Raw genomic sequence first — 8,282 nt, forward strand, 5'->3', positions numbered from 1 at the left:
TATATTTGGACATAATAAAGTAAGACAGGCAAGATTATTTACAACTTATTATTTAGCATTTTATTTGCATTATTTTAAATTATGAACATTTAAATTTGTTTATTATTCTCAGAGCTTTTGTACTGTGTTGCCCTTTATTTGTAGTTTGGGTTGTTTAATTTATTAACTTAACAACAACTTTAGTTTAATAATTTTAGGTATGGAGTCTAGTTTTGACTAATTCGTCTTTGTTGAGGCTTTCAATTCAAGTTATTTTATTGTTAACCCAGTAGTCCGAATTTCCTAGATTTTTATGTAGTTTACACTTGCTTGCTTTGACTGACATGTTCTGTCTCGGTTAGTTAAAACCAAGCAGACTAGAGGTAGGGAGACTGATCTGTATGCTAAGCGTGTGTACCTAAAAACACAAAAAATCCCCACCAGGTACAATACAATTGGTTTACATTATTTTTTTAGTTTTTTTTATGTTTAGTTTTTATCTTAAGAATAACAAAAAAGAAATAAGACGTATAATAAATAAGAAATATTTTGTAAAAGTATTTTTTAGGACACCACTGTATTTTTAGGAACATGTTTTTTTTTTAAATTAAATAATTTACATCGAAATTTTCTGGTCTTTGAATAACTGGCGTACTTATCTCATAAAAAAAAATAAAAAAAAAACATTGGCTTGTTTATAATTTTTTTTCTCCAAAACTGTTCATTTTATCAATAATGAACAAGAGTACCTTTTTTGTAGCCTAGGGTTCAAGGTATCCAAATTTATTTTTTTTAGACTTTAACATACAGGGTGTTAAAAATATACGCATTAAAGTGTACAATTGATTTCCCACATGAACCGGGACACCCTGTATAGCTGGGTAAAATATAGTTGCTCTTTAAATTTTCTGTGGACAAGGAACACTGTCTCGAAAATTAAAATGCAGTACAATGTTAGGACGGTGTAATTCAGGAACAGAGGTCTACACGACTGTTCAATTTTACAGTACAACATATCGCAACCAGTGCCCGTTTTTGTAATAAGAATACTGAGTGAAACAAGTATTCTGAACAAGGCCCCCTAGTGGAATACCATAATGAAGATGTTATTCGATTAAAGAGAAATATGCCATACGGGCCACTACCAATCCCAGGTTGGATGATATAATTCGAAGAGCATAGCAACCAGAAGAGTCTTCTGTTCAACTGAATTATCTGAAAATGTATAGGCATAGCAACTTTGCAGTAAGTTGAGTTGGGGCAAGTGGAGCCACTTTTTGTATTAGTAACACTTAAAGAACCAATATTTTTTTATATATTTTAAATAGGGCATATAGTTTTTTTGTATATTTTTGGAATGTTTGTAATCAAACTAACAAATATTAAATAAAAATTAAACTTTTTTTTTGAATGCAACTTTTTCATTGTCATGTCCAAAATCCCTCTTGCCCCCTAAAAACGGGGCAAGTGCGTTTTTACATGCTGCCGACATATCTAATGCTGTGGAACCTTTGTTGGGGGAAGAGCGTTTTTCTGCACACTGTAAGTTTTTATGTGGTTTTTACTGCTTAATTTTATCTTTTACTGTTACCATTTTACAAACTTTTAAAAAATTAAACTAATTTTTTTTTTACAAAATTAACAATTTTATTTCTAAATTCACAAAACTTCAGGAACTAACAAAAATATTTAAGGAACGTAAAAATTATTTCTAAAAATATATGTTTTTTTTAAACTATCAGTAAATTGTTAATTTATTGAACATTGTAACTGTCAAACGAAATAGCAAAACTTACTTTACCCCTTCGACCAAATACTGGAGCAGGCAAAATCGAAATAATATCAGCCTTCTGAACATCTGAAATATCCTTGATTAAAGGAAAGATAAAACCAGAAAATTGCTTTTTCTTAAGTATTTAACGGTAACCTCATCGTATTCTACCTTGTTTACCTGAGTCACATAATGTTTAATAATTTTTTTTCCTAAAAACTTTACAAGCACTCAGTCATTAGCTTCTACACTGGAAATGGCTTTAGAAAAGGTAAGCAAGTTTTCATCATTTTGTAAAAAATCTTCAAAAGATTCAATGTCCTCCAAGTCATCTTCACTTAAAACAGGAACATCACTTAGGTCTTCTTCCGAAGAGGTATCACTTGCATATATATAAAGCACGTCTTTTTTTTCTTAAAGTCTTAATATTATTTTTTTTGTTTTTATTTGCAGGTACTCCTATAAACTTGGAGTGGAAATTCGTCTTCAGCGTCGAACAATTTCTGAGGTGGTTCTGATCTGCTGGTCTTTGTTTTTGCTTTGTCTTTTACACGTTCCAACACCTGCTTACTTGTTATAACTTCTGCACCATGACAAATTTTCTTTTTTCTCTTTTTTTCACCTGATGATTGAACCGGTCTTTTCATATTGTCGAGCAATAAACTCTCAAAAGAAATTGCGGAAACATTAGTATTTATATCGGACTTCTCATTTTGCAGTTTTTCAATTTCTCCTGGTACCGTTATAATAGGTAAAGACTCATGGTTGAAAGTAGATGCAGAAGGGGTTTGAAGTATTTTGCGAGTTTGTGGCTGAATCCTTAAAGCCTTCCACCTTTTAAGAGCTTCAGGATCGTAAATTTCGTCGGCTATAATATCCCTATTAAATGGAGAAATTACGGCTTTTTTAAACCCATTTTTTATTATTTCTGCACTGGCATCGGCCCACATTTTCCCTATTAGATGACAAAACTCCTTTTTTGGAATCTTCATACTAGGGTTTTTTCTTTGCCAGTCTACTAGCCTAGCATGCCAAGTGATTTTAAGGGATCTAAATACTGATACATCAAGCGGTTGAAGCAAATGTGAAGAATGTGGAGGTAGCTTAAGAATTATTATATTTTCTGCAATGTTCTTTTCGATTATGTTAATAGTTATGTGAGTAGAGTGGCCATCATAAATCAAAAGTGCTGGTCGTTGTGGTCTTAAAGCATTAAAAAGCGTCTTTTCTAAGTAATTTTCAAAAACATCGGTCTCCATTCAGCCTTTTTTTATGGCAGCGTACAAGGTTCCTGGAAATTCGAGTTCTCGGGATCCCACCCACTCACTCCAAATGCTTTTTCCTTTAAAAATTATCAGTGGAGGTGCTTTCGCTCCAGAAGCACTACAGGCTATAATAACGGTAGTATTTTCACGACCTGGTCCACTAGTTGTTCTTGTAGACGGAACACCAATTTTTCCAACAACTTTTGTTTTGGAGGGATCGGTTGTAAAACTTGACTCGTCCAGATTCCATATTTGGTGTGGTTTAGTATCTAATTAAAACTCATCTAATGTAGATTGTAGAAGATCAAAATATTGGTGTATAATAAACGGGTCGACGAATTTTTTTCTTGCGATTTCTACGCTTTGAGGTTTTTTAATGGAAAGTCCGTTTCTTTTTCGAAAATTAATAAACCAGTCGGAACCCGGCCTATCATTTTTAAATTTTAAATGATTTGCCTTGACATACTGCTGTACAAGATTCAATACCTCGGTTCTGGATAGTCCAAACCCCCATTTTTCCATGGTAGCAAGACTTGTCGCTAATCTTCTCTCCACCTCTAGGGTTAAATCAATGTGTCGACCGTAACTTAAACTTTTTGTGCCTCTTCTCCCTTTAACATGATCTTTTAATGTTGTTTCAGGTATCTTGTAAGCCTTACTGGCCATGCGATATGTTAAAACAGATGCCTTTATTTCATTCACTGCCCGCTGCAGCCGCTGCAGGTCCTCTTTACTACCCCGTGTGCTTTTCCTCTTGTAATTCCGTACCATTTTTATTTATCTGAAAAGTAGAACAATACTTAAGTTAATGTTAATTTTGTTTTAAAAAAAAATAGACAAGTGCGCCTACTAAACGCACTTGCCCCAATAGCCAAAAGCGCACTTGCCCCTTAGTGCGATTTGGCAGGGGCAAGTGCGACCTTACCTATATTCTACGAATTGGATAAGAAAATACAACAAACAATATCAAATGACAATATATGCACCAAAAGACTTACCTTAACTATATCAAGCATAAATAGTCACAAAAAATATTGGCACGCAAATTGTTTAAAAAAAAACGCATGTACTCGTTTCATTAGTATAACGGACGCCACCGCAGACAAGAATCGACTAACGTAAAAATTCGGCACGGTTCGTGGCGGGTACTAGTATGCGTCGTTGCCAAACGTTGTAGGATATCGTTAATTTATATCCAATTTTACTATTGCACATGGTTTGATTTTTAGGGTGGGTGATCGCTCTTGTCCCTTAATCGCCCTTGCCCCAACTGACCTTACATGAATGGAACAATGTTTTATTGTTTAAAGATATGTCACTTTACTCGCACTTAAAGTTTGGAATATTAGTTTTGTAAATTTAGGAGGAGTTTAGCACGAGACTATTGGAATTACACCATTCCTCCAGACACTGCATGTATGCCTGATCCCTGTCATGCCGAAGTATTCTTGTATCATCTGCAAAAAGTGTCCATTAATGTTCAATCGAAGCAAATACGTTAATATACATTAAAAATAGGAGAGGATTCAAGACTGGTTCCTGTGGGACACCAAAAGAAATAGGAATTCAGAGGAATATAAATTGTTAAATAAAGCCCTCTGGTTAAGATCCGATAGTCAGAAACCACTTCAGGGCGACTCCTCATAAGCCATAAATTTCCAACTGGATGGTGCACGCAATTGAAAACTTTCAATATATTAGAGAATGCCAAAGCTGCAATGTCATCTGTATTAACCCTGAGATACAGCTCCCGAAGAAATCCAAACATAGCATAACCTGTGTTTCTAGATTTTAGAAATCCAAACTGATGGGGATCAAGCAGTTTATGGTTGTTGAGAAATGAAACGACCCTCACATTAACCAGCTTCGCCATAATCTTTCCTAGCACAGGAAGCAATGCTATAGGACGAAAATTACAAGGTTCATTCTGATCACTTTTCTTGTGGATTGGAACAATGTTAGCCCTCTTAAGACAAGGAGAAAATAAAAAAAAATCAGAAAATTGGTCGAAGACTGAACAGTCCAGTCCTCGAAAATCGGCAACAGAAAAATCATGGGCACTTATCACAATCATTGCTACTGAAATTAAATGGACAGGTGTGCGACAAGCCAACGTGATGTACTTTGCAGTAGACTGTTTAGTGATTTGAGCTGCAGAAGGTTTCCTCCATTCCTTGTCAATACTTGTTTTTGAAACACTGCGACAGCTTCGAATGTAGTAGACAAGTGCATATAAATGTTTGCAGCGCCTTTTATCTTTGGTTACGCAAGTGCAAGACAAGCCGGTCACTTTTCGATCAAAGTCAAGCTGCAAAAATAGGAAATAGCAATGAAATTAAAATTTTACTAACATACAAATGCATTATGCAAATATCCCTTACAACAATTACAATACGGTACGCTTTTAAAGTCACTGAAGGTTGACGTACACAATTGGCTTCAATGCTTAATTTTCCGTGCTGTCTTTTCTCACAAACATCGAAACATCCCCCAAGTGAGGATATTTGGCTTCAACTAATTTTTTCTTCTTCGTCGCCTTGCGAAATTTCACGTCCTCGATAATTGGAAAGAATCCGGACCTAATGTTATAGTCCATTGTGCCAAAAATGTACTGGACCTACAACGTGCAGTTTTGGAACGAATTTTGCGCGATACAGTGAAATCTCCCATAAGCGGACACTCACGGTTCCGTAACTTTTGTCCGCTTATGGGAGGTGTCCGTTTAAAAGAGAGTTTGTGAGTATAGAGTAAATAACAGGGTATATAATCATGAGGAAAATGAAACAGAGACTCGCCATATTTTTAAAGTATGTATTTATGCTATATATCTAAATGTATGTGTATATGCATACAAAAACATAAATGCTTTAATACATGGTACGAGAATTAAAATAAAAAAACATTATTCTTTAGCTTTTTGAAAAAAGTTTAAAATGTATGTCTGACGAAATTTCACCATCTAAAGGAGACAATTTTCGTAATAACTTTCTAAATTTTTTAAATGTTGAAATGCAGTGAAATCATCTTTAGCAAATTTTTTCAATATAGAAATATGATTTAGAGCTTCCCCATATGAATTTATAGTTTTTAAACCTCTTAGTGAGTCCACCAGTTCCACTTCTTCTTCTGAGTCGTTGACTACCATATTCAAGTTGGCCTGGGCTTTCTACATCCAAATTTGAAAAGTTGTCGATGGTATTTTCTTCTGTTGTTATATTATTGTCTAAGGCCAGGAAATCATCTACTTCTGGGGGTCTGCTACTCCTAAATGTTTGGCATGTCGCAGTAACTAAGAAAGTGTCACTAAGGGCAGATCGTCTTCAGCATCGCAATAATTTTGCTCAGCAAATTCTGAGCTACGTCTACATTTTCTGAATCCAGCTTTGCCAAAACAGTTCTTAATTGTAGAGGAATTTACTTTATCCTATGCTGTTTTTATAAAATACAAAATTTTTGTGAAAATATGTTTTAAAATCAAATGCCGATAATAACATTTAAAGTTCTGTATAATACCTTGATCCAAGGGCTGACAAACTGAAGTTGTGTTTGGCGGTAAAAATATAATTTTCACATTTTTCATTTTTAGATCACGAGGATGAGAGCATGCATTGACTAAAAATAAAAGAACTTGCCTTTTTTAAATTCCCATTTTCCGGTCGAATTCCAGTAACCACTCAGACATGATTTCTCGGATGATCCAGGCCTTTTTGTTGGATTTCCAAGTCGCTAGTAGATCCTTAATAGCAACGTTTTTTAAAGCACGGGGATGAGCCGCTTTCCCGATTACAATCAAATCGCATTTTTCACCGGCTATATTTGCCCAGAATAAAATGTTTAGTCTATCTTTAGACAACTTTCTACCCATACATGTTTCTCCTTTAAGGGACAGAGTTTTGTCGGGCAATGCGCGAAAAAAAAGTCCACTTTCATCTGCGTTGTACACGTCTTCTGGTTTGTAGACAAGCAACATGAACGGAAGTTTTTTCAAAAATTGTGACACATCAACTTGATTTACAGCAGCAGCAGTTTCGTCAGATACGCATTTGAAACTCACACTATGTCTCTTGCGCCACTTTTGCAGCCACCCATCGGACGCACTGAAATTATTATATCCCAAAGTAATGGCGATTTCTTTAGCTTTCATTTTCACTAACGGCTCTAAGATTGGAATGTTTATTTATTTATGTATTTATTTATCTATAATACGGGAAAACCCCATTAACTGTAAATTTTACAAAGCAATAATATTTACATAAACCACTGTCATAATCTAAACCTACTTAAAAAATTAATACTAAAGTAAAAAACACCTATACTACATATACTAGAAACAGCCTTAATAATTTATATGCAAGAATGTAAATACAAAATTTTATGCACAATTATGAAGTAAGTGACCTCTTTAGATGCATTAGGGAACTTATGTTAAACACATCAATATTCGAATTGTTTAACAAATTCATATACCTATTCATAGGATTATTAATTCCATAGGATGTTCTGTGGAATGGAATGTTAAAGGTTACATTATGGCGCAACCCGTGATGAGGAACATTAAATCGTATGCGACCCAACAGAGCAGGGCAATCAATAAGCCTATTAACGATCTTATATATACAACTAGCACCAGAAATATTACGGCGTTGCGACAGTGTCGGAATAGATAATTGACTTTCAATATAAGAATAGTCATGGTTCTCAATAACAGTTAAAGTTCTATGAGCACAATATCTCAGGAATTTATGTTGAACTCTTTCTAAAGCATCGATATGAATCTGGTGGTATGGAGACCAAACTACAGAGCAGTACTCCAATATAGTTCTTACTAGGGAGCAATAAACCCTTCTTGTTGAAGAGACTGAGAAATATGAACAGTTTCTCATGTTCTGACTTCTAGCTTTCACAAACCACTCTAAACATGTTTTGTCTATAGCAAAACCTTCCTTTTTTAAAAAATCCTTCTTTTGATTTATATTAGTTCATGATTGCCATTTACTTCTGATATCTTCCTTATTTTTGGCAATTTCAGCTGCTTGCGTTTTCCCAATATTAAACCTCTTTGCCAAATGACGAACTGAAACACTTTCTCTGTCTAATACGTTAACAACTTCCATCTTTTCCTTTAACGAGAGCATCCTTTCTTTTGGTGCCATTTTATAGTTACAATAATAAAATATCTCAATCAACTACAAATTTGCCTGAACTGAAGATAAACCACAAGATTACATACTGGCTAGCCAACGAAATGCGTAAATGGGGAATCACCT

The sequence above is a fragment of the Anthonomus grandis genome, chromosome 1, assembly GCF_022605725.1.
Source record: "Anthonomus grandis grandis chromosome 1, icAntGran1.3, whole genome shotgun sequence".
In the NCBI taxonomy this organism is placed as follows: Eukaryota; Metazoa; Arthropoda; class Insecta; order Coleoptera; family Curculionidae; genus Anthonomus; species Anthonomus grandis.